Below are 27,451 nucleotides of genomic sequence, written 5' to 3' on the forward strand. Positions count from 1 at the left end.
TGCGATGATGCAAATTTTCTGCTTTTTTTTAAAGAAATTTATCTTGTCTTTTAGAAAGACACAATAAGGTAGAGGATAACAAGTGGCGTAACAATAGGGAGGCAGGGGTAGCAAAATGCCACGGGCCCCTGACCCAAGAGGGCCCCTGCCCAAGAGATGTTATGTTCTATGGATAAATGTGATGTCTGCGATACTCCCTTTCGCTTAAGAGAGGAGGCCTATGGCTATTAGTGGGACATATACGTGTAACGTGATTACACTGAAAATATCGAAGTTTAGATATTAAAATTAAACTGAGTACAACGTGACGATTTTTACTGATAGGGCCCCATAAAAAGAATTTGCCACGGGCCCCAGATGGTATAGTTACGCCACTGAGGATAACGTATTTTATAGCAAATTATTATAAAAACACGACCTATCCTTATTTTTAATACAATTAAGTAATTACACAAGTAATACTAGTATTAAGGCAAAAGTGTATTGCCTGGATTTTTAATAACTAAAAATTGTGTAAACATTAAATTATAATGACCAATGCATCTTACTATTTAATATAGGTATTTTTTTTTAATATTTTTTAGAAGTAGTTAATAATTATTGTTAACTGTGTTTTTATGTTTATGTTTGAATGTGTATTCTGCTTTTGGCTTTTGTGTATAATGTAATTGTTCAGATATTGTATAATAAGTAGCTGTAGGAATACTGATAAGCAAATAAATAAATATATGTATATAATTAATGCACTCCTTTTCAACAATTATATACTTTGCAGGCACGATCAACACTTTAGTAAAAAAATATCCGACAATATCATTTGTGTAATTCCGAGTCTATATTGTTAAAAGGTATATGATTAAAAAAGCTGCAAATAAAAAATTAGAACAGAACTAGTATGAATTGGAATTGTGATTAAAATGACAGGTTGTTGCTGCATTCAATGATAAGCAATGTAGGTCGGTAGTTAGAATGTCTAGTTTTTTATTCTCTCTATCATTTTCCAGAAAATTATTCCTATTTTATTAGCTTAGCACTGCTTGCATATTTCTGCTAGTAATAATTTGTGCTGTTACAAAAAATGAATTATTTTTGAAAAGTAAAAATTATTTAAAAAAGTAAATAATGGTTCCCACATAAACTGTAAATATTAACTTAATTTAAATAAGAATTATTCTTGTGATAACTATATTTAAAAAATGTCACCCATATTACGTATTTCTTCGTAATCAGGAAACACATACAAGGATTTGAATAAGTAGACGCGTGTTAACAAAGAAATAATATTCATATATTAAAATAAATTATCACAACAATTATCCTTTCATAAACAAACCGTACCTTTGTGGAAAAAACCTGCCCCGTTCTCCGATCCCGGTAATTGTCATTTAATTACCACCGGGGAAACAAAAAATAAACCCAAAGCCTCTTAATGGAGGACAATTTTACGCTTCTGTGCCTCTAATGTTGAAACTGTGGCGTTCGGAGAAATTAAACGAAATATTCACTTATTTAGGCCTGTTTTTAAAGATAAACATGAAAGCTTAAATGTTAAAGTTTAAAAGTAAACTTTGATACTTATAAAATGACAAAGCTTAAATTGAGGCGCTTCGGAGTTGTAAATATAAATATGTAAAACTAAAAATACAGAATAGAAGACATGTTTTTATAACATCTTAAATAAGAAACTGAAAGGAAAATTAAATATATAAATCTAACAGTCTTGTGTAAAATTAAATATCTTACTAAGGTGGAACATTGTTATTTTTGCACAAGTTAATTAATATTCTATTTGAAATATTTTCCTCTTCTGTAAATGATTACAGATATAAATTTAAAACCGCTAATCTATTTCTGCGAACTCTAAGCATAAATCTGTTAAAGATATATTACCGGCGATAAATCTTCACGTTGCTTTATGAGTTCCGAATTTGCATGCCTGTGTGGTGACTGCGATGGGAATCGATTGAAATGACCACTTATATCTATTTATAAGTTCTTAAGGTTCGAGGAAGCTGCAACTCATTTGGTGACTCAAGTTTACCCTTTAGTTAGTTGTCTCATGGAACCAAAGTACTTTTCGTCATCGCTACATATCCCAGGACTCTCGTGACGAGTTTTGAACTACTAAGATATTTAGGTCGTGTTAATCTGCCGACTCTAACTTCCTAAAACGACGTTTTCAACGTTTTCGTATGTAATTTTGATATAGTTCTTTACATATTGATAGCGCTGATGTTGCAACCTTATGATCGCGGAATACTAAAACTCAATATTATAATTAGGATCGTAATCGCTAACGCTAATGTTAGTTCCGGAGTCCGGCCCTGGGACTGAATGACGTTGGTGGACGATTCACCACACACAGTGAATGTTGAGAGGAGATTGTTAAAAAAGCAATTGACAAAGTCAAAGATTTTATCGATAGATTATCAATAATTAATGTCACAAAACAATGGAGCTTGTCGTTATGTTTCTATTCAAGAATAATTTTTAACAAAATATAATACTATCTGTCAGTTTTTTTTATAAATTTTGTGATGTAATATATAACCTCAATTGTCCTTGAATGTTTAAAAAACAACTACGATATAATTAACACTGTTAATATTAAATCATTCAATATAATTTCTACGAAAACGCTTACCGAAAGTTGTAATTATATTGTATGTAAATGTAAATGTAGTAATTAAAACTTTATAAATTATTACACAATTCTGGATTCTAATAGTTTATATAAACATGTCTTACATAAAAATTTGTTACAAAACATAAATGCGAGAAACGTGACTGGAGATGGAGATATTTAGTATTCTATGCTAGTTTTCAAATTAAAAATCGTTGGAATACGAAAGTTCGGATCAAATATTCTTACCCCTAGTAGGTCAAGTAGTGAATATCCTTGTTTTAGTCGAGATATTTCATCAGGAACAGAGGCACGATATCTGTGGCTTAATTAAACACTGCGGTAATCAAATTCAGTTCAACGCTCTAGATTGCGTATACCATCGCACTGTATAATGAACTGAAATGTATAATACTATGTGTGATGAAAGATTGATAGAAAATTAACAGAAGTTTAGGTTCAAGACATTTGACACCTAAGAAAAGTTTACCTAAAGAAGTTTTCTAGGACTAAATATTTAAAATGTACCTATGTATATATATGAGTGAGTGTTTAATCGCGAAAAAACGAGTATAATTCATTGGTAGTGAACTAACTAATCTTACTATTGATCTTAAATGGAACTTTTGATGAGTAGATATTGTATATTTATCTAATAATAAAAAATATTTTTTATTGAAAGTTTTGGTTGTGGTTTGGTAAGGCACGTGCGGCCCTAACAGTATGCTGTCGGTAACCGCGGGAAGGCTGGATTGCCCTACCATGGATCATTGCATTTTATGATTTAATATACTTTAAGCTTACTACTCGTAATATAATATTTAGGACAATATTGAAACTAACACAATAATAAGCATATGGAATTGTGATTGTCTGATTGAATAAATAAATAATAATAATGATTATTATAAAACATGTCAGAATGGTAGTTATATCCATTTCATCGCGTAAATGTTAAAGTTTTTTACGATGGTATTCACACTAGTCAAAAGTATTTAAAACTTTAGATGAGTTTTAAAGCCAGTTTATTGCTATAACGCAGGTTGCGTTTCATATGGGGAAGCTTGAAAAAATTAGGTTTTTATGACGAAAAATGTTTAATTTAAATTATTGAAAAATTAAAATCAATCCAGGTCAGATACATTATTGAACGGAAAGTGAAACGTTTCAAAAAAGGTTTTAAAAATCAAACAGTGTATTGTCGTCATTGGAAATTGCTAGTTCATGAGGTCATCCTGAAATCCATTGAAATCCCGGGCATATGACACTGGCGAAAACCCCTTTACCGGGTGTTAGCGAGTTTTACCCGGTTTTTTCAGTGACTTCGGGCTAAAGAGTACGTGTAGTGGAGAGTGGCGTTTCGTGTAAACATACAGAGCGAGCCCTCGCCATTCCACCGGATTAACGCTTTTTATCCAACCAGGGTCTAGAGCGAGAGGTGGATTATATTCACTTATTAATTTAATAAATATATGGTAATTTTTCTTTCTTTTCTAACTAACAAAATTGTTATCTGTCAAATAATGTAACAGTAGGTAACTGATACATCCTGATAAACTCGCTGATCATGATTGCTGTAAAGCTCAAAACATCAAGTTACGTAAATAATGTCAAGTGATTGTAGTTTCTTGCCAACTATTTAAATAAATACTGTTTAAATAAATAAATAGTCCTCACTACTAGCAAGTAAATTATAATTAAATTGTTTGTGAAAGTAATATTTCGTCTTTAGTAGTGCCTCGTGTTATTTTTTCGTATCGCATCCGATCTTGACAACCTGTGATTTAAATAAAACTATAATTAATTAACCATCTCTTAGACTATATGGAATCGCGAATGGAGTGTGAACGTGTCCGTGCGCTCTAGGCTTAGGATTCGAGCTGAAAGCCGGATATTGAGATTCGGAAACAAAAAATGTATTAATGGAAATGACGATTCGCTCGCCGATACCCGATTTTTATCTATTTTTCGCAGGAATAGTTTATTTTAGGGATATGTGAAAAGTTTCGGCTCTGTCAAAATAGAAACCTTTTTTTATTGAACGCTTTTTCTATCAGTCTTTAGCGTAATAGTGATAGAAAAACTTGCCAGTGACTGCGATTCGTTTGACGCGACAAACAAAACTATTCGGAAAATTCTACGTATATTTTGTTTATATTATAAATGAAAAAGCCTCGGGAATTGTTTGTTTTACTTAACCAAATTTGTTAACAAATATTTTTAAATCCGTGCCTCAAATTAAAATCAAACGATTGAATAATATAGGTATTTCAGGAACCGTGTAGCTTATTTACAAAAGTAACTGTTCGATTAATTAATGTCAATACTTTAATATGTACTAAACGAATAAAGTAATTAATAAACGATCTAACGGGACAATTATCTTAATATATATATTTCTTGTGTGCGTGTGTATGTGACTGAACTCCTCCTAAACGACTGGACCAATTTTGATGAAATTTTTTGTGTGTCTTCAAGGGGATCTGGGAATGGTTTAAATTCACAAATCAGCCCGCCAGATGTTAAGGGTAGTCCACCCCTAAATTTTTATTTTTATTTTTTAGACAAAATTTTTAATTTCTATTTTTTTATGATACAGCATTAAAAAATACATACAATCCCTAACTTTCACCCCTCTACGATCAACCCCTATTTTTTTATTATAAATGATATACATGGCGAAACGACGTTTGCCGGATCAGCTAGTAGATATATAAATCTCCACCATGCATTAACTGAGTTTATTTCCGACCTGTCCGACAGTTGTGGTTGTCATAGGACTTTCATGAAACACTGTATCAAGTTTGGCAAACATGAATCATTGGATTAGACAAATGGTAGCTGTCGAGTGAGCGTCTGTACCGGACACACTGATCGCTCACTCGAGTCGCGGTTAAATAATCGCTTTGTATCAAATGGCCGGGACAAAGATCGATTGATAAAAAATCGATTATTTATTCTCTATGAAAGTTCACAAGTCTCAGTCGTGGCAGATGCTCTTTCTTGTGGCACTAGACATACATATTATAAGGTGCTGGTCTAACTATTGTGTATGAATTTTCGTGCAAAACTCACTGAAATATTATTACACATTGGGTAATCCGGCTATTTAAGTTTAAAGTTACATGTTGTTACAACTTCCGTCGCGTATTCTAATTAGGATATATTTTCACGCGTTACTTTTAATTTTTCGATGTCTCTCCACCATGTTAATTAAAATTTCAGGGCATAAATGTTATGTTGTAACTTGTAAGTACCATTAATCAAATAAATAAATATCATTCTATAAGTGAAAATTTATCCATTTCAAATAGCAATGTATTTTTATTCCTATTCATTTTTTATTATCATAAAGTTATCCATTTGCAAAATAATTTAATATACAGGATCCTTGATTGTAGTTCCCACATTGAGTATTACTATTACTTACATTGTATTTTCTTTATTTACTAAGTAACAATTTTCTGGGTCCAAGACCGACAACATACCCATCGCTAGTGAGCCATACACTAATAAATCTCCGGATCCGAACCCGCGACCCTCGTCACGCCAGCTGCGCTACGCCATTTTAATCTTATGAAATTGTATAACTTATGACGCCTGACGCTTATTAATCAAAGGCTTGATATTTTAAACGTATATAACTGGTGTAAAGGCATTTCTTGCTTCTACCTTACATTAGGTAAATTTGACCATCTGTAAATAATGAAAACCACAAATCTCACTGATGTTATCCGATTAAGGAAATAATTTATTTAGTTAATTACCAATGATCACGACTCTGACACATTTTGGATCATCCAAGGGTCACCGCTAATGATTATATGAATAATAGTAATTTGTACCTTTCTCTTAATTCGTACTTTAGTTAATATTATAACAATTTCATGTAGGTATGTATGTAAGTGATCACAAACGTTCAGTAAATAAAGTTAAATAATTTTTCTTTATAGATTGTTTTTTCGTTTGACCTAAACGGGCATCTGATGTTAAGTGATACATCATGGACACTATCAATGCCAGAGCCCTCACGAGTTCGTTGTCGGCCTTTTAAGAATTGGCACAATCTCTTCTTGCAGGACCCTAAGTCGAATTGGTTCGGTGGGCAGGTATAAATCCAAACTACTCCTCTGAACACTCGTAAATGCCGCAGAAGATGTAGAGTGAACCCACATCTCTACGCAACGCAGAGGGATCTAGCCGCTCCGAAAGGGATCGGTCATCGACAATTCGAACCGCTCTTCGTTGAATACGGTCAAGTGGAAGGAGCTGGTACTGGGGAGCTCCCGCCCAGAGGTGATAACAGTATTTCACGTGGGACCGAATTTGCGCTTTATATAGTTGCAAGCGATGGCTAGGAGCTAAGTACCGTCTTGCCTTGCTGAGCACACCAAGCTTTAGAGGAGAGAATTTTCAAGAATTTCTAATAAAATATTAAATAACTAAATAAACAGACTTGTCTATTCCAAATTTAGAAATACAAATATTAAAGAGAACTTAACGTGTAATTTATAAGTAGAAACAAGAAGTTTGAGTGTGGCAGCTTATCCAGGTTGAAGGATACTAATTAGGGCGTGAATAGTGTCACTTTGATACTTTATGGTTGACACTTTATACGGTTAATTATTGAAATTCCGATAAGTCCGTGGAAAATGGTTTATATAAACCAGCAAAAGACTATATTTGTAACCGTCAGTTACTGATCTAAGATTAATTTAATTACGGCTACGATAATATATAACATTTTTTATGTAACAGATGGCTCACCTGATGTTAAGTTATACCACTGCCCATGGACACTTACATTGCCAGAAGGCTCGCAAGTGCCTTGTCGGCCTTTTAAGAATTATAAATAATAATTTAATATAAATAACGACCCTAAGTTGAATTGGTTCGGAAATACTTCCCCTGCAAAAACTGAGTAGTAGAACGACGGTTGTCGAGGTGATACGGATGGTATTTTGTATTCTGCCTTGACGTCCGGTGATGAAACATCAACAGTGCTAACAGAATACAGACACAACAAATGTAAAAATACTGGAATCGAAGGCTAGTGTAAAAATGTAAAACTCAATTCGCTATAAAACTCAATAAACGTTCAATGTAAGATCTAAACGCTAAATATTGCAACAGACGGCATTAAGTGCTCTCGTAGTGTTGTTGGGGTCGTTTCAGCCCCATAAAGCCATTACACTGCACTCGAATCCTCGCGGGTCAAAACCGACCCACTAACCTGAAAAATATTATTGCGATGTGCGCACAATGAAACGTTACGCTAGATATTTATTGAAATGAGAACGATTTATTTTGTTGTTATGCTTTGATTTCAGTCAGTTTTTTATCCCGTTTTCAGTATCGGGTAGTTTAGTAGTTTAGAATATCGAACATTGAATACGATTTTAGATTATGAGACGTAGTTTTAGAAATTTGTTAGGTTAAATAAACTTTCCTTGTTCATTAAATATTTTTTATTATACTTAAATGTAGGTCAGTCGTTAAAATAAATTAAAACTTGGAAATATGCTTACATACATTGCCACTTAGGTCTAAATACTTGAAAGGCCACCAGCACAAAAGTTTTGCAATGTTATTAAATTTTATCAGCCTTGAAGTTCTATGTTATTTAAGTTATTTTCGTTGTTTGGTAAAAATTTATTAGTTGGTTAGTTAACTAAAGTAAACTTTAGTGAGATTAGTTTAATATGAATTCCCTTATATAAACGAATCTTTAGGACAGTTTATTTAGGAGAAATAGCGATTCGAATAGAGACTTGCACTTAACTGGAGATAAATGACCAGTTGCTACGCTTAATGTTCACAAAATGTATCACTCTCGTGACGGTTACATTGCCCTTTCCTTACTACACAGTACTGAAGTACTTATTTTATGTACTTGAAATGTATGTACTCAGTCTTTAAATGATATTTGAGCTGTTTTTCAGAGTATCGTCTTTTTAGCTTGGTATTTAAGTGTGTAGACCCGCAATTAATGTTTGCTTGTATACTTCACACAGGACTCAACGACAGTCAGTTGAAGACGTATCATCAACTGACTTCAGAGACGCTACAACCTTTGTAGGTCTGGGCCCTCAAATTTTTGGGTCTTAGGCCGGCCTGTTTCCTCTCGATGTTTTCCTTTGCCGTTCGAGCGAAAGTTAAATACGCACATAGAAAGTGAGCCCATTGGTGCACAGCCGGGGACCGAACCTACGACCTCAGGAATAACTGACACACGTTAGCTACTAGGCCATCACATTGCAACTTGAATAATTAATAAAACAGATGCAGGAATATGTCTAGTTGAATGCCAAGGTGGAAGGATGTTGTTTCACTACGTGGTATTTAAACCATTGAAATACCCGATATACCGATTGCATAAAAAATAAAAAACAATTCTGCACTTATAAATTTCACGATAAATAATCGATAATGAAGTCGAATTGATACCTGACATGCCGCAATGGCTGAACAATTAGTGGTAATCATTCGATTACCGTTCGAGCTAATTTCGAAATACGATCGAAGGAGTGACAATTTCGATTTGTGGGTCAATGGGACCGCAAATTAAGATCAAGATACAGCAATAACTCTGAATAGCTGGTTATTAAGACGTGAAACGAGTATCAATTAGAAATCCCTAGGTAATATGGCTTGAAAAAACCGTTTTTGAGTGATGTAAACGATACATGAAAACTTTTTTTTCAGTTAATACGTAATTTTTCAAATCATTATTATTTTCACTTTACAAATATTGAATTGTTTATTCAAGAACACAAGATAATTGGTCCCAGCGGGGCGGTATCACTCAATTCAGATGAATCTCCTGCCTGTTTCCCCTTTGTTCTATGTCAAAATTTGAAACATACAAATCCGTAGTACCTACAGAGTAGTTATTTATTGAAATCATTCAAATTACAGTTTCAACAGAAGTGAATATTATATTAAATTTAACTTTGAGATTGAAGAGGGAAATAAAGTCGCGAAAATAATTAAAATAATTCCGCCCACGTAACATTATGCCGCATTGAACGAATAACGAAAGGTCAAGGGGCCACCTGTTACAATTGCTCAACAGATTTTGATTAACTTTTATTTTAAATACCATTTATTGCTAAACGGTTGTTTAAACGCTACGTGAAACATTATAGGGCGTGGCTGACCTCATATGTGACAGTTATTAATATTAAGGAGTGTTCATAAAAATCGGTGAGATTTCGTGAATTATTATCTGTAATACATCTAATTATATTATTGAAGCAAAAGTACTATGAACAAACGTGAATTAAAAATATTGTGTTATTACGAAATTGGAACTGCATTTAAAATAACAAAATAGGTATCTTGCACCCACGCCCTTAAATGCTTCAATGAAACTTATGTGAATGACATTTAAATTACAACACACATTTATCACTTACGCACATTAAAATTGTGTCACATTAAACATGATACGAACGACATTTCGTTCACTTTCTATATGGAAATCGGGCATATTTTTATAATTGCAACAATTTAGTAAATATATTTGGAGAAATCATAACTGGCTATTGCTTTTGGTTCCTCCTTCTCAGACGAGGCCAATTAATTTGCTCCATAACAAGTCACAGAAGGGTGATGTCCATCTTGCATTAAAAAGTAAATCGAACGTTTTCAGCCTAAACAAGGTGATTACCTCTCCTTGTAACAGCTTTAAGTATTGGAAGTAATCAGTTCCTAAGGCATATTTAAGACTATAAAGTAGGTATACCGCAAACGTCTAGACCAATGTTAGCTAAAGTTTTAGTTATTATGCCGATTGCTAACTTGGATTCCCTAAAATTGGTCGCGATAAATTATAAGCCGGCGGCGGCAGTTTGGGGTGTGTGTAGGGACAATAGAAACTTCGACTCATAATTGCGAATTAACTGTAGTTGATAATAATTTGCGGATGTGGTCATAGACGAGTTCAAACAGTTCACCATTAAAAGTTACTTCAAGCAATTCACATCGGCTTATTTTTACCATTAGATTTTACTTTGGATAGTGTAAAGATCTATTGTACGTAATTGCTTTATCATATCAAGACATATGCTATTTCATTGCAATTACATTTATTTTAATAACTATTCATACAATATTATTAATATTAATTCAAGAGCTTAAAGCGTCTTCACATTTCGATTCTTAATGGAACTGAAAGAATTCGATTACAACTCCATTTTCCACTAATCCCCATTCAAATGAAACATATGAAATGAAGCAAAGTGGTTTAAAATGAGATTAAAAATCAATTAATGGGGTGGCGACCCCTGCTCAATAATATTGGTTAAGCGGAGACAGGTTTCTCTGTATGTATTTGCATATCGTCTCAATATATTACTGTCAATGTGGATTGCTTTGGGTTGGACAAAACGTTTATATTAATTTTCGATATCTTATAATAAATATCACTATAATATTAATAGTAAAATGGAACATTATTCAAAAATAACTTTAAAAAAATGTTTTCTTTGTAAAGTTGTAGCGCCTTTTTTGGAAGTAAGTACCGCGTAATAGGTTAAAGTTAGTCGCTGACTTAATAGTTTATTAGATAATTGTGTCTGTAGACAATTAAAGCTTGGAGCTGCATTAAATAGCTTTCTGTTATAATAACAATACTATATTACTTACCTTATTTAATTGACAAGCATCACGATGTATCTTGACTATTTCTCGCAAATTGAATTCTTACCTGTAAAGGGTTATCGTATAATTATAAACATTTTATTTATAAACTATTACATATTTAAATATTCAAAATAACGTAACTAACTATAAGGAGTAAATTTACTGAGCAGTGTTGGCCTAGTGGCTTCAGTGCCGCAATGGACTTGCTTTCTATGAGCGCATTTAACATTCGCCTGAACGGTAATGAAAACATTGTGAGGAAACCGGCTTGCCTTAGACCCAAAATGTCGACAACGTGTGTCAGGCACAGGAGGCTGATCACCTACTTGCCTATAAGATTGACAAAAAACAGAAAAATAAATCTGAGGGCCAGACCTAAAAAGGTTGTAGTGCCACTGACTTATTTTATGGTATTTACCAAGTTACCTATAAGCATAACGTTTGAATTAGGCATCAGGAGTAGCCTATATATTGTTATAGATTCTTTTACCTAGCCTATTCAGACTATATATCAAACACGTATATAGAGCACCGATTGTTTTGTCAATGAAGCGAAGATCTTGATACATCATATGGTGAAGCTAAGATTCGAAGTAACTTCCCTGATTACAACCGTCTATATAATACTATTACACATATAATTTTAGTTTGTCAGTTGCCCTTAGACCTCTCGGCACAATAATAATTATTTACAAGCTCTGAAGGCATACTCGGCAGTAAGTTAGCAATAAAGTTTTTCCCTCGAGACACATGTCACTCCAACCCGACACATAAACATTCAACCTTCAGGACCATCATAAACTGAGGCCTTGTTTATTTCTATTGGCTTTTCTTTATATTTTATGAAATAATGTGAATAATTTCTAAAATTCCATGTGATATGACATGATATAAGTAAATAACAGATTTAAATCATGGCCCCTAACATAATGTACTAATGTATGTACTATGCGTCCATGCGTCGGGTTATCTCTCTCCCTAAAATATTGCAAGGGGTCCGATCGCTGGTCATGCGTCATACTCGTGGTGACTGGTCGTACTTGAATTCGTGTATGCGGTGATGTTAGTTATTTCGACTATGTATTTGCGTGTTGTTCCCACGAGAATGTAAGTGCGTGCTCCTATTTCTCATGCCTCCTGCTGATAGAGGACAAATCTTTGTTTTTAATTTATTTTATTATTATTTATTACTTAAGATGTCATGTGGAACATTGTGTAATGGTTGCAGCTCCTTACAAACGTTGTGTAAAACAAAGAACTTGGCGATTAAAAAGAGTGGTGGAGAGTTTATTGCCAGTTCTTCTCTTCCGTTCTATGCCCTTGATTTGAGAACTGGCAGTAAATGTAAAATAAGCATTTAATGTATAATTCTCTTTTGACGTTCATAAGTGTACATTGTGTTACCTATACGAGTATGATTAAATGATTTTTGACTTAACTTGACTTGAATAATTTATACAAAACATTATGCATAGATATTATAGCATGCTAATTGAGTATATTAGTGTAAATAAAAGTTAAAAAATATTGCACTCATTAACTTATAGCTTATAAGCTATTTAAGACTTAATAATAACACACACGATAACTTAGACTAAGCGAAGCTCTCCCGATAGACAATAATATTAATCACAAAGATCTTAGAAGCATTTAGTCAGTCTGTCAATAGTTTTGACAAAGTTAGCCAATAGCGGCTCGCTATTGACTCGAACAAGTTTATAACAAACCGTGATAGTTCGGTGATTCCTCTTGAGTTTAACATTCACACATTCTAGACTAACTTTGGATTATCTTCAATTCCAGGTGCGACCGATATTATGTCTAGGATGGTCAATGTTTTACTTGTTGAAGGAAGCTCAGTAATTTAACAGAAAATCGAGAGAAATCGGTAGGGGCTGTATTTTGTGAAACGATATTCTACAATCCCATCGATTTGAATCAATGTAGGATGTATCCGCGTAGATGTGCAAAAAGAAACCAAAATAACATTATCACTATTAAAACCGAGTATTTTACTTATGTAACGATTAACGGCTAGATATAAGTCCATAGATTTCTCTGAACGAAATAATATCCGGCGCGGCACCAACTTCCTTATTGTTTAGTTATTAATTTGACTAACCGATATTTCGTTACGGGATTAATATACGAATTCTTGATTGCTTTCATGGCAGGGAAAACTCGGAAGCGGAAATGAAGGTTTTAAAATTGTATTTGAATATTTAAGACAGCGTATTTTTTTAAATATGCTTTTTGTTATTGGTTTTTGACTAAATCGTATTTGACAACGTCTTTAAGATTTATTTAAATGACGACCAGTTCTTAGCACTTTATTCACAGGGAGTCGAACCTGCAACGTCTGGATTACACCTGTGTATGTACACGAAGCCTAAAAAATGATCATCCCGATGAAAGAGAAGTTGAAACGATTAAAGTCAATCAAAAGTGGGTAATTGTGACGTCAATAACTATTAGCGCTGTCAGATTTAAAAATTAATTTAAATTAAGCAATCAAAATTTCCGACTCTAATTACCGCTATTCACAGCAGCTCGTTCAAAAGCTAATAATTTAAACGCTAAATTAATTTCACTGTGACGCACTTTAATTATATTATCGTATAAATAATGTATGAACGTAACGAATTAATATACCATCAAATACAAGACTTGTATATTAATATTTTATTGAGTCACATGAAGTATGAATTTCAGCGCTTAATTGTAATTAATTCAGGTTTAAGCGTTTTATTTGAAACTGCCTTAATAAAAAAATCGTTTGATATGCCCGTAATTATTTTCACATAATTATTTTTAGATATGAAATGTTTATGTTTGTAATAACAAATAAAGCGAAATATAATGTATAATATAACTTTTAATTTAGTATAATTTTATAGTTTCAAGAATGTATATATTATTGAAACTAAGTACAGATTTCTTAAATACTCTCTCCAAATGGGGCAGACATGTTTTGCAGTTTGCTCCATTGATCTTATTTTTTTTCTAAAAGACGAAGTAAGAAATTAAATAATTATCGTATGTTTTGGTTACATTAAATGCATTTCTCTAATATTTAAAAATCGTTGTTTAAATTTCGTAAGTAACATTATAGACATCTAATCTTCTAACATAATAATATGGTCTGCTAGTTGTGCTATTAGTGTTATTATTCTACAGACGAAGTCGGCGTTTCAAATTAACTATAAAGTGATAAAACAACAATAATTAAACGATCTATAAACAAATATTACGTTCATTAATTTGTTAATTAAAATTTTATTCACCGGCAGCTCGTTATTATTCTAACATGTTCGTTTTGTTTTCAGTATTCTTTATTGTTTTTCATTGCAGAATTATAAATTCTGGTATGTTTATTTTAATAATAATAATTGAACCTTTAACAACCTCAAATAAACTTTGAGATGGTTTAGAAAAACCTAAAATTCTGATCATAAACAGTGTTGGTATACTGGCTTGAGGGTCTCTCAAGAACCTGAGATTCAATTGATTTTTCTTTTTCTTTGCGCAATTAATACTTGCTTCTACGGTAAGGATTTAGACCCAAAAATCTAAGATACAGCTCAAACCTGAGACCTATTATGTAATTCAAAGTCCTTATAAAGCTTTTAAACACTGGTGATTGAGTGAAGTTGCTTGAAATTTAATAATTTACAAAAATATCACTCGATACGCCAATTCGAGCCACGACACGTTTTATGTTTTTGAATAAATTATAAGTATTTTGTATACTCAAACAATTGACAATACCCTCGGAGAGTAACCGATTTGAATAAGAAAATTGATTATCCTATATTCCAGTGAATAACGCTGTAGATTTCGATCTTTCTGTTATTAAATATTATCCTTAAGACTTTCGTGCCGTCAGGTTCATGAAACAGCATCAATCATTTAAAGTGAGTATTTACACCCGTTAGTCAAAATAGAAGAATTAAAGCGTAACATAATACCAAAGCTTCAGCCAGTGTGGTCTTGCCCACTAATGTTTTCTTAAAACTACAATGTGGTAGATGTCGTAAAATGAGAATAAATTTGAACGTCGGCTTTGACTCTTAGGGTTTAATGTTATGTTCGTAATAACTCGGAAACATTAACAACATTGTTGAGATGCATTAAAACCTTCCGTGCCTTCTTACAAGTGAACTTATCGAAGGTTGCTTTGAAATAGTATATTATATAGAATTATTCAGAGTTGTTCAATAATAATTGCGATATTGTGATTAGTCAAGTTTATACCTTACCATTTCATGTCGTCAGTATTAGATATATTATAATAATATGATTGATTTTTATTTTTAGATTTTAAACAAAACTATTCGTTATGTAAATTTATTACTTTTGTTCGGAAATTGAAGCAGAAATTGATGTTAATGAAAATAATAATAAAAAGGAGGTTAATGATTGACTGAATACTAGTTTTTCCTTGCTCATCTTCTGATTTTATTTCCACAGTAGAGTATTTTTACGATGAAAACACCAAACGCTTATCATTCTAGTACCGCCATCGGCCTGCTACGCAAAGTTTAGATGGGAAGATTGTGGTAAGCCGCCCGTACCCGTCATGTACTACTGGAGACCAGGTTCCAGATGTGAAGTAGGACTTTGGCGTGGCTGTCTTCCAAATCTCAACATGTTCCAGGATGAATACGAATGTGTAGCCACCTGTATTTATTCATCAAGAGCTGGTCCCTCTGATTTCCATTCACTTGATGCGGTAGAGCAAATTGACACAACTGAATTGGAAATACTAACGACAACAAGTAACGGAACAGATGAGGAAAATACTACAATCGGGTATACAATGCAAGATACAGGTGAAACTGGTCAAACCGCAGAAGTCGGAAAAGAGGAAGGTGGAAATGAAACTTCTACGAATATAGATGCAGCTACAACAGTGGCTGCCTAATTTAAATTGTAACATTAGAAAAACAATAAAATGTAATTGTTAAGTTTTTTGAATCTTACAAACATCTATTTCTTCGTATTTTAGCTCGAGATTGTAAATTATATACCAACAAAAACATAACTTGTAAAAAAAACAAGTCTCGCAACTCAGTTCTTCTACCGTAAGTTGTGAGATCCATGTAATACCAAGTCGGTTAATTTATTCAGTCCCTACTTAAGGGACCTTCTTAAGTTATTACGTAATTAGCTAACCTAACAACATTTTATACCATATCAATATTAACAATCTTTTATGTTTTACCCAATTTTTTCCACAAACAAGGCGAAAATGACCTGAACTGCGTCGAGAAAAGGATGGTACGGCCGTGCCGCTTTTTTGATTGGTGATTTTTGTGATATATAATATATATGTATATTGTATAAACGTTAAAAAAATATTTAAAAAAGCTAACAATATTGTTATGGCGTAGGTATATAATCTAAGTTAGAATATCAACAACACATACTATAGAGCATTGTGCGTTATCGATAGCCGGTGGCCAATGTAACATAAAACGACATCGAAGCGTTGCTGTAACTGCAATAAATCACGCACTGAGAACACAGCCTTGCGTGAGTTTCGCCTTCAATATTCAAGATAAAATAAACAGTAAAGTATTTATCAGCATTTCGTGGTACATATGTTAGTAAAAGTCTTATATAGTACCAAAGATGCTAAAGAAAGTCTAAAACTGTTTATCAGTTAGCTATGTATTCATTATTTGGTGTTACTATTATAAATGTCATAGTTGCGTATTTGTATTTATTTAGTTGTGACCAAAAATCTACAGCCTTCCATACATTATTAGTTCTTACATTTCGTAGTGTCTTAAGGCCAATTTCAGATATTTACTTATTTAAATATTGTACATGTTTCAAATTGTTTGGATTTAATTTATTTAAATTATTTTCTCGTGAAGATAGTATTTAGAACTTCGCTTCGTCATGGAAATTATATCTAAGCTAGGTATGGCTGATATTATGACTGTTGTATGTGATCGGTAGGAATAGCACAGTTTTCTTTATAGCGAGTGTGCACGATGTAAAGATACATACTGTGAGAAGTAACCCATAAGTAAACATAAACACTGCAGGCCTATGTTAATTTCAAGGTCAACGCCTTAACGTCAAGCGAACCTAACACAATTTGTCACAGCTTATCACAATCAAATCCTGGGGCCGGTCACTATATTTTTCAATATGGCGTCCGTATTGGCTATATACATAAATCTTGTCGGACTGCGTGCGATAGCGTCGAATGGCTAAATTAATCTATCCTCCACACAATGCACAATATTTACTGCGAATTTATTACTATACTAGTTCGCCCTTCGGCTGTGCTGGAGGTGTATAGGTGAGTCCTAGTGTTGGCCGACATTGGAAGGGCGCTGTGAAAATAACAGTGACCTATTATTTAGCACATCCATTGAATCACTGTGATGTTTAAGGAACTGTCCATACAGTCGTAACACGGTTAATCTGAGATACTCGAGAAACGAAGACAATGTGGAGATAAAAAAGCAGAATTTCTATGGCCTGCAGGTTATAGATAAATTAAAAAATCGCTACCCTAATAATCATTTTACAAATATTATCAAGAAAAATAACAGTTTCAAATCACAGTGATTTGTCCCACTAACAGTCTCAAGATAACACATGATATGTTTATCGACCTATCAATATTTATTATAACGCCCACAAATGAAATGGAATACAATGGCACTGTGGGCAATGTGTGATAATAAAACTATAAACTCGTCCTAACCATAGAATCACCGGCACAGAATCTGAAATTGCTCTTGAAAGTTATTGATGCGATAGCAGACAGGAATAGATTATTGCATGAAGATTAATCCGAATTATTCATAACGCCATAAGTAATGAATGCGCTGGAACATTTTGTATTAAGTTGTTTAGTTTAACGAGAGAACGAGGCTGCGAGACAAAAAAAACGTGACTAAAGTATTAGATGTGATAGAGTGTGTAATGGTGAATTAAACTTGCGTCTTTATTGCCGTCGCTTGTTCAAAGAGGTGAAAGGCAAATGAGGTATAATGTGCAATTGTTTTATAGTTAAAACTGTGTTTGAGTTTACTTTCTTTGGAAAATCATATTTTTTATCAGACAGAGATATTTGGAAACACCTGAAGGAGGCCTTTACCCGTGAAGGGGCTCCGATCAATGGTACTGAAGAAAGTTAGGATAAAATAAAATAAATTATATAACAAATCTAAACCGTATTTTCAATATTTGTGAATATTGGAAATAAACGAGCTTATTATTATAATATAAATACAGCATAATCTTAAGACCTAACCCACTACACATCGTATCGGTATATTCCCCGGACAACGCGTGAAATATGTCTCAAACAGCACCACCCAGTGTAAACAGAGCTCTGTGCCCGCAGTAAATTCTGTACCTGGTAGGGTTTTGGTGCTCACGTATAAATGGACAGGTGTCAAGCTTAACTGGTCGGCTACACAATAACGAAAGACGGGAAATGAAGAATGGTGGTCTCCTTAAGGATTTAGGAAGCGTCGATGTAGTGGGAACACGATTTATTGTTGGAGACACCGCTTTTATTAACCTACTTTAAAGATATACTCATGGGGGTCACGATTTATGCATTTTGAAAAATGGGTGTGGCATTATTTTGACAAATAATATAGAATCAATTGTTTATGCAGGTGAAATATTTTAACAAACAGATAGTGATGAACACTGTTTTGTGAACATTTAACACTATTTTAGTCTATAACCACAGATTACTTTAGGTAATTGTTTTTAATACTACATTTGCTTGGACTATACAATAATGATTTACACGTGTTACGTGATTGTGTTGAGCTATTAATAGATAGTTGCTTTTAGCTATAGTTGCTTGGAAAATATATTGTCATGAAGAATATAAATAAATTTATGTGTTTGTACAAGTATAGTGTCAAATGTTTTTTAACACATCGTCTCTTTACTGAGACATCAGGAACATTACGATCTAGCCTTACTTAAGACTTTTAATAATTTAAGTCTAACCTAAATTACTAATAAAAAAGTGTCCAATGACCCTACTTACAGTCTCTATTATGAGAAAGACACTTTGTTCTTGATTTCTATTTTTTCACTTACCACTGTTTAGCACTTAAGACTAGCGACTAACACAAATTCAAATGTTTTTGTCCATTTTAATCTTCCCACTAGGCCCGCTATGTCAAGAAGTTAAATAGCCTCGACATTTATGTGATGGTGGAGCCTTTAATATGCTATAAATAGTGTCAAATATAAATAATAACTTCTCTTAATTAACGCGTGATGTATTTAGTAATATTACGTTAATGTTTTTACAGTTCTCTTTCATTTTATTCTTCAAATATCTATAAAAAGTAAATCGTGCAAAGTTCTTAGTAAATCCTAAAGAATCTTATAATTGAAGCACATAGAGCGATAGAAGTTAGAAAAGTTGGAAGTCGAGACACGTCTGATGCAGGTGCCAGCCTGATGAATAGCGATAATTTAACTTACACTTTGTAATCTCAGGAAATGCATCGAAAGGAACACAGTTTAGATTTATATCTAAAATTAACACTAAATTACTATACAATTATTTTTGGACCCCGCATCGTTGTTATGTTAATGTTAATCGGAGGTACGGGGTTGTTCAAAAACTTTCGTAAAATCATTATTTGTACTTGCTCCTTCGATAGTATCAGGCTGGTTTAAATGAACTGGGCCTAATACGCTATGTGATTGATGCGTACAATAAAAAAATTTAATGATAATGCATACTCACGGCTCATTAGACAGTGTACACATTACGCACTGGTAATATAATTATCATGTATGTGCACGGAGCATGTACAGTGGAGTGGAATCGCATTGCTTTGGGATGGCCCTTGACAAACCGTCTGTTTCTCGGAACCTGTGCCCACTGTGCATGCCAACCGAAAATACTGTTATGGTCTACCATGTGTAATTACAATGGTCATGGTCACGTGTTTTGCATATGAACAGCTTTTACCTAAATTACACTCTTTATAGGTGATTCTGCCGGTCTACATATATAGGTAATATGATTCTTAATACAGGATCAAACTCGGGAAATATTCTTTTCCGAATCCACTAGTTGACGAAAGCGAAGTGCATATTTTATTTTCCTATACCATTCTACTTTGTTCTAGAATTATTACAAATGTTAATAAACAGACAATCTAATTACCTATTATGTTACTCACGCTGTACTCAGCTTTCCCCGTATGTGATGTTCGTTCCCGTGACGGTAGAGTTAGTGGAAACACATCGATTCTATGTTGTCTTAGGTAAATCGTCCCGAGCGGCGACAACACTTGTCTGTTTCTCTGTTTGTTCTGGCAGCAGTATCAGAAACCAAATTTACACACTGTGCTCCAAAAATTATCGTTCGTAACTTATATAGGCCTCTATCAAGAGGATTATGCGAAATATAATCCTGCAATATTTTATTTATTTATAAATTGCTTATTGGCAATGAACAAGAGATTTCGGAGGTGATTGTATTTCTATTTTTACAGAACAGGAGGCAAACGGGCAGGAGGCTCACCTGATGTTAAGGATACCGCCCGCCCATGGACACTCCACTGCCAAAGGGCTTGCGAAGTCCGTTCTGCCTGCCCTAAAAAACGCTCAGTTGTGGAACGACAGATGTCGAGGTGATATGATTTTATTATGATATTTTCCTTTTATTAGACATAGACATAATTCAATTTAATTCTAATATCTTTCTAATGTGGGCACACCATTCTGTGTCTGATTATTGAAATGCCAATGTGTGAGTTGCGACAAAAATCAAATATTAGAACTTCGTGTTTAATTCATTTTTTAATGTGAGATATGAGTACACATATATTTTATATCTTCTATTGGATAAACAAAGAATAAAAGCGTTAATACTAATAATAATATTAATGCACAGTAGGTTTTCCGTTCTAGTGTATATGCAAACGCAATCTAGTCGGTACATTATTGGGTGTCCGAATTGAATTCCTTGTTTTGGCCCGTTACTGCCTTTGTTATTGCAATTCAATGAACTTGCTTAACTAATATTTCTAATTGTTATCTTTGAGGACTATGTTATCTTTGTACAAGACGATGTGTCTTGTATGTCACACACAAAAAAATAAAACATGTACAACATTACCTATATGTGTTTTTTGGTTTGGTAGTTATTTTCAGTCGGTAGTACAATTACGTTTTAATTCAAGAATAAAAATCAAATATAAAAAATTTATATTTGAAAGATTTAGAAAGATAAGATTTTTTTGTACAGCTGTGCTTAGAACTATTATATCTGTTATTAATTCTTATCATAAAATATTTAAAAACATTCTTTACTAAGCCTTAATTTAGGTTAAAAATAATCATAATTCAAAATTATATGAAATAATATTCGATATGTACAAAAATCCAAAGATAAAATTGAATTTCTAGAGTTCCCACGGAGTACATAAATCAAGTAGCAAGTCGGATAGCGACAGGCATACGAGAGGAGCCGCGGGAAGAGTTATAGTTCGCACACCATTATGCATGTCGCCCGTGACTTACTGCTACATAGACATATGTACCCACTACCGGCTCTTACTGTACCAGATATACATCGAACTTAGATATTCATTAGACACTCTTTAAACTTGCTACGAGGTTTTATGTGATAACACAGTATTAGAGGAGTAACTCCCAAGTGGTGATCATCACATCACCGGTTAAACGCTTTGAATCGTGCTCATACGGTGAATACACCGACATTTATTGGACAGAAAGTGGAACATTTGTGTCAGGCTAAAACAGGTCAATTTAAAAAAATCTTTTAACCAACTCTAACTAACCTTTAGAACTGCTATTTTGAAATATAATATCGTGTTATGTAATAACCATTTACATTAGATGCAATGTGAATTAAACAAATTAACTCCTCCGGTTATCTATCGGTACGTTTGTTACGTTTTAATTAACTTGTAATTAAGAAAATAATTAATTAAACGTCCGACCTCAGCGCTGCGAAGCTTGTTTATTAAATTTTAAGTTATGACTTGCTTATCTTTGCTGAACTAGAAACAAGGATATATAATACATTTTTATTTTCGATACGATTATAGGCCAGAAAGCAGAAAATTCTTATAAAATAATAAACGGAACACTTTCCAATAAATTAACTCCTGATTTAAATTTCCATTTAATTTGATTTACTGACTGAGCTAACAGTTCCGATGATTTGTGGACAAACGTTAAAAGACGAATTTTCTTGATTAAACTTTCAATGCTTATGCATACAACGGCTGATGGAATAATGAAGTGAATTGGACTTTTCCAATTCAGCAGTTTTCCGCTTTAATAAGAAGTAATGCCAACGGTCAGCAATTGGGGCATGGGTCGACTTAAAACTAGAAGGTCTTCTTAATTTTTCTCATTGTTATTTATATTATATCGAACCCATTAAAATCTATTATTTAGACACAAAAATCTTTTATCATTCAGACTGATTTAAGAGATAACAATTACATAACACAATAGTTAATGACTACAAATAAAATAATCACACTTACTCAGAGTCGATTTAATGAACGACTCCGAGTGTGGACTCAAATAATCATTTTATAAATCATACATAATACGCTTGCAAAACATTAAGATGAATAAATTAATCCAGATTTTACTATTAAATGGGACTGTCTGTAGAGAGAGGTATGTTCGAATCAATTCATGTTAGATTATTTCAAGAAAAGTAATACAGTTGCAGAATCATGGCTATATAATTATATACTCGAAAGGTAGCAGAGTTCGGTGGCATGTGTCACGTATGTAAAAAACTTAAATGCTCCATAATTAAAAAATATTTCTAGAGACAGGTGCGTTACCAATTATTATTATATCATTTTAAGTGCCTTTTTTTAAGTGTAGGCGACGCGAGGTGTTCGTAAGAAACCGGCTTCGCACTGAGATTTATACAGAATAATATAATTATTATCACGTAGTAATTGCTTTAGGTTTTCTACAGCTTATATGATATTTTTCCCAAAATAAGGTAATGTTTGAGCACGTATGTCCCTTGAGGCATGAGATGAAAGATTAGACAAGTGTCGCATATCCTTCTGTTGATTTATTGTGTGGAACTCCCGCTAGTCGCTTGGGTATTAATGCGTAGGTGTGCTACACATGTGTGTTATTCAAGCAACATTTAAAGAGAGCAGTCCGAAAATCTACGGTCGTTGGTGAGAGCGTTCAATTGCGTATCACCTGGATGTTATAGGATTGAAAGTCTGATTAAAAAAACGATTAGGAATGCAGCTTAATAACAAATTTCATTTTAGGAATATACATTAAAAATAAAATAAATAATAAATCAATGGAGCTACAACAATTTTAGGTCCGGGCCTCAAATTTCTAAATCTGTTTCGTGATCATTTGTCGATTTAATAGGCAAGTAGGTGATCAGCCTCCTGTGTCTGACACACGCTGACGACTTTTAGGGTCTAAAGCAAGCCGGTTTCCTCACGACGTTTTCCTTCACCGTTCGAGCGAATGTTAGATGCGCATAAGAAAGTGTACAGCGGGGATCGAACCCATGACCTCAGGGATGAGAGAAGCACGCTGAAGCCACTAGGCCAACACTGCTCTGTATAGAAATATATTATACAAAGGCGAAAATTCTCTTAACTGATAAGCAGATGTCGGGAAAAACTGCAGTTATTTTTCCTCTTAAACAAAATAGGTAGTAGTGACGAATAATAAGTTACACGAAAATTCTAGTTAAATAGAACATCAAAACTACATTATATCCATTTAGTATTCCAGTTATCAATATCAAATAACATTTCAACATTTGTATGTAAAGTTTTGTGTCGAATTTAAAAGGCTTCAAAATATGATAGCATTACCGCAGGATGTTTATACACGAGCTGTCAAACGCACAACAATTTCCTGCTAGTTATAACTTTCTGATAAACTTGTATCGCGCCTGTCTACTGCTCGCAACTGTCTGGTTATTTATTCATTTAAAATATACTTTAAAAATGATTAATTTTATATCTTTTATATTTTTATTTTTATTATTTTATATCTTAGCTTTTAAATCTGGCAATTGAACATCGACAAGAGCGCTTGATAAACAGTCAGATTTTAAATACAAAAATAGAATGTTTCTTAAGTGGTTAAATTATTTCTAGACAAAAACAGTGACCATTGAATTACAAAAAAAACGAAAAAGCTTAATCATTTAAGCTTAGGGCTTTGGGAGGTATGACGCCACAAAAATATAAAGATATAGTATTAAAAAATTCATAACATCGTGAGGAAACCGGCTTGCTACCCAAAAAGACGACGGCGTGTGTTAGGCACGGGAGGCTGATTACCTTCTTGCCTATTAGATTAGGTAGAGAAATCTGAGGTCGAGACCTAAGGTTGTATCGCAACTGATTTTCTTATATTTAAAATGGTTATATGTTATTAAGAATTGTTTTATAATATAATATTTAACCAGTGCAATTCCTATATCGAAAATATATAAAAAAAAAATTAAATAAGGTTTATAGTAACTCCATTACGGTAATTGGTTTAGACCTTTGGTACAAAATTACGGCAATTTACGTTGTTACGCCACCCGTTCAATTGTATTGAATGAATCTAAATATTAAATGGACATATTCAATACTAAGAATTGAGAACAAAAGGGGATTGAATCGACAAGTTACAGGGAATATCCCATCAAAGTTAAAGGAATAGCTCACTATTGCCGATAAATTGTTTAGGAAGTTTGGAGGCGCTTTCGTAGCTACGAACTTTGTTATATGATTTAGGAATTGGCTTGTAAGTTCTTAAACTAAAAAACAGCTCGAGTTTAGGACTTGCATTTGAGAATCGGAAATTCATCCTATTTCGAAACTGCTGTTCTTGTTTGTATAGCACGTGGCTAGATTTTTGACGTCTTAAAACTACCAATGGGGCAGGGAGGGCCTGTGTTTGTCATATAATTTGTAAGGCAAGTAAGGTAAGAAACCTTATCAGTATAAGTCAGTTTAACAAAAATATTGTTCCGTCAGAGTAACCAGGACTATCGGCTATACGCTGTATGTGCTAACCACTACACTATGAAGATGGATCACAATACATCAAAAAATGCCGTTGCATTATTAATAATTAATATAATACTTTATAAGAATAATACAACAGACCACATACGAATTGAGTATTTGTTTATTAAAAGTACGATTTAATTATAATATGTCAAAACTGATTGCGATTGAAACTGCAAAGTACACAAGAGAGTGTGAGGAACGATGTTGTGTGTTGGGCCTTTGAGCCTTTGTCAGGAGTTTTGGGTGTTTGGGATGCAGTTCTGATGTTTGTGTAATGACTTCTCCCGCAAATGGCATCTAACTTACTGAGCGAAATACATTACGAGCTAAAACAACTATGGTGGTAGTGGATGCAACGCTTAACTGAGTTAGAATACAAAAAATGATCACTTAATTTATTTATTCTTATTGCTAACAAGCGGTCTCTTCCAGGCAACCCTAGTAAGGAAAAAAAGAAAAAAACTTTGCAAAGTGCATACCCAAATCTTATAAAAATAATATTATAGAATCACCAACCTTAAGGTCGTAAGTTCTAGTTTGTATCGTGCCGGCGGATCGTTTAGAGAAACACGTCTTTACTACACAAATGTATATTGGCAACTAAATTAAATAATTTCATCGTAAACATAATTGAGACTACATATTTTTAGATATAAATTGCAAAATAGAATCACCACCTACAATAAAATAAAAAAATGAATAAAATAAACTAAAAAGCTAATCTCACGCATTCATGAATGACGATGCAATACAAAAGAATAAGAAATACAAGAATTACAAAAGCCCCGATTGAACAGGATAGGATATGGTTAAGAAATGTTTATGTAGAAGAGTTTTAAAAGATGTTAGAGAGGTAGCCAATCGTGTGAGTCGGGCAGCGTATTCCACAACTTAAAGGCGGAGATCCTAAACGAATTGCCTAAAAAGGATGAGCTGAGAGATGGACTTTCCAAAACGCATCTATTAGAGCAGCGTAACATATAGTTATATTACCTAATACATTTAAATGCCACCTATAGGACAGTAAAATAGAAGTATGGTAGTCTACATTAAACGCGTCTTACTTATCTCGTCTAACAACTTTTAGTAAACAAGTCTACGGACTTAGAATGTGAAACAAACGAAAACGCAATAAATCTCTAATCTTATAATTAAAAGAAAAGTAAGTCCAATTACAGACACGTGCCAAATGACAATCACATATTCAAGTGAATCGCCCCATATTTTCATCTTTCACTTTACAATCTAAACCCCCGAAACAGAAAATGATAACCAAGATATCCTTTAAAATACAGCATAGAATACCCAAGAATTTACAGACATTAAGCAATAAGCATATCTGATCACTGGCTCCCGAGGCAGAGGCGGGTAATTTTTAGCCGGTTATTATTTTAGCGGGAACAATGGCCCTCCAATGCAGTAATAGGCAGGTTCGTTGCAACTGCTAAATGGTTATCTTGAGATCTCAGAGTTGAGTGGTTTAAAGAGTAGGATATAGCGGGCGATTTTAATGTTTATTTTTATTTATTTATATCTTCACGTCTTTTTTCCGAAGGGGTAGGAGACCACGGATCTTCACTTACTACGGTACTGACATAACTCACTAGCTTCATCCACTTTAATGATATTCACCATGCATGCTCGTCGATTATGGGTACTTAGGATCTGTTCTTTCTCTAGTACGTCCTGGATTTGTTCCAGGTATTTTTTTAACATAGCAGTATTTAAAAAAAGTAAATTTAAGCTTCTTGGAGATGTAAATCTTCTCGCAGCATATATGATTTTAAATGTGTAATATTGACTTGGTTAAATAGCTTTTAAGAGTGTTTATAACTGTCCGATTCTTTACATTATTATGCAGGGTTATTGGCTGAAAGAAGAACCCTCAGGTACACGGCTAAAAAGAAAGGACTCCGTGATACAGAAGACGCTCTACAATTTTGACTATGCCAACTATTTGTGCTATCTGGCCCATTATATATTCAATCGATAAGTGTGTTATCAAAAAGATAAACTCCAAGTCAGGGTTCTTAAGTGAAATCCTAAAAGCACATAACTTGGAACGCATCGTAATTGTTGCGCACCTCTGGCCCGCTACTTTCCGCTTCCATTGTGA

General features: G+C 33.5%; 1 protein-coding gene across 1 annotated transcript in view; it reads right to left on the reverse strand.

The window, feature by feature from the left end:
* LOC125055743 (leucine-rich repeat-containing protein let-4-like) overlaps window positions 1-27,451 on the reverse strand; it is a 179,384-nt gene that overhangs the window by 141,684 nt on the left and 10,249 nt on the right. The window contains exon 2 of the mRNA XM_047658282.1: window positions 11,273-11,333. The gene's annotated coding sequence lies outside the window, so the exon portion shown is untranslated. The remainder of the gene's footprint in view (window positions 1-11,272; window positions 11,334-27,451) is intronic.

The sequence above is a fragment of the Pieris napi genome, chromosome 14 (assembly GCF_905475465.1).
Source record: "Pieris napi chromosome 14, ilPieNapi1.2, whole genome shotgun sequence".
Lineage (NCBI taxonomy): Eukaryota > Metazoa > Arthropoda > Insecta > Lepidoptera > Pieridae > Pieris > Pieris napi.